This window comes from Ursus arctos, chromosome X (assembly GCF_023065955.2).
Source record: "Ursus arctos isolate Adak ecotype North America chromosome X, UrsArc2.0, whole genome shotgun sequence".
Classification (NCBI taxonomy): Eukaryota; Metazoa; Chordata; class Mammalia; order Carnivora; family Ursidae; genus Ursus; species Ursus arctos.
The window spans coordinates 67,806,340-67,807,908 of record NC_079873.1 but is presented as its reverse complement, the minus strand read 5'-3'; the positions used below and the strand labels follow the sequence as shown (position 1 = coordinate 67,807,908).

General features: G+C 42.7%; 1 non-coding gene across 1 annotated transcript; it reads left to right on the top strand.

Moving 5' to 3' along the window:
• Positions 1–936: 936 nt before the first annotated feature.
• TRNAG-CCC (transfer RNA glycine (anticodon CCC)) lies at positions 937–1,007 on the top strand. Its single transcript has one exon. It is a non-coding gene; the product is annotated as a tRNA-Gly (tRNA).
• The last annotated feature ends 562 nt before the right edge of the window (positions 1,008–1,569 follow it).

Genomic DNA, 1,569 nt, shown 5'->3' with positions numbered 1-1,569 from the left:
AATTCCTCCTCTGCCTGAAGTGACTTCCAGGGAATTTTAAGGGCTGGTGGTGCCCTTCCTCCCCACTCTCATTGTGTTTGGTATTAATACTATAGTGATTAGTATTTATGTGTAAACAACATGATTTGAAATTTTATTATGCATTATGTCTTGAAAATTTATTATGCATTATTAGCCTTGCATATAGTAGTAGTAATTTTCTCTTTCCCCCTCTTTGGGAGCTAGACTTTAGAGACAAGGATATTCAAGCACAAATATATATAGGAAAACTTAGAAAGTGGCTACACATGCCAAGGGAAAGGCCCAGGCTCAGAAAAGACCAAAGAAAACCTTAAGTTTATATCTGAGATTAATACCTGATACAGAGATAGCTTACGATAATCACAAAAACAAAAAATAAACAAAAACAATAACAAAATACATCAAAACATGGGCGGGGGGGGACAAATCTGATTTCCAGAGTTATCACATTATTATATTCCAATGTCTAGTTTTTCAGTAAAAAAATCACAAAGCTTGGGGGAAAAAAACCCCAGAAAACTATGCCCCATTCAAAGAAAAAGATCAGTCAACAGAAACTGATTCTGAAAAAGACTTGAAGGCAGGTGTCCTAGACAAAGGCTTTAAAACAAGTATCTTAAAGATGCTCAATGAACTAAGAAAGATGTATCCAGAAAGACTTGACGATAGTTCCAAAACAGGCTTTTTAGAGTGCTGGCTAATACCTGATAAAGACACAAAGGTTTTTATAGGAAACCTCTACTAGACAAAACTGTAGATATCAAAATATCTGATTTGTATGAACAAACTCTTTTTAAAAATTTTTTTATAATAATTTTTTATTATGTTAGTCACTGTACAGTACACCCCTTGTTTTTGATGTAAAGTTTCTGGATACCCACCCTAGATTCCACCTATGTCATATCACATAAGCAAGCATTGGTGGTTCAGTGGTAGAATTCTTGCCTCCCACGTGGGAGACCTGGATTTGATTCCCAGCCAATGCATTGAACTTCTGTCTGCTTTCATTTCTGTGGGGTTTTTATATTCCTCTCACACAAAATTATGCTGCATAGGCAAACAGCATCATTTAGGAATTTTGGTTGCTGCTGATGCAGTACTTGCATTCAACAACCACTGTCTTTGACAGGGGGAGGGTTTCTGCGGGGCGTTTGCGGTTTAGACTATCTGGACCTAAGGCCACAGTTCCTTTCAGCCTTTTCCCTGGAGGACCACAGGACCCAAAGAGCCACCAGGGCACTGATGCCTGTGCTGGACCTTGGGTTGGCCACTGGGCCACATCTCACCATGAAGCGTGGGCAGAGACAGGAAGGTCCCCAGAGGGGAGCCGCAGTGGGGCCGGCAGACACCCCAGTGGCTGCCCCGGCATCGGCAGCCCAAGGAAGGTGCAGATTGGTGGAGAGGGACCAGTGTGGATGCGAGGAGAGCTATAGCCAGAGGTCCCTTGCTTGTGCTGCCGCACCGCAACACCAGCAACTGAGTCCGTTCACATCATCAGTGGCCTCAGCCTGCACTCTTCCCCACCCACACTTCATGGTTCCGGGGAAG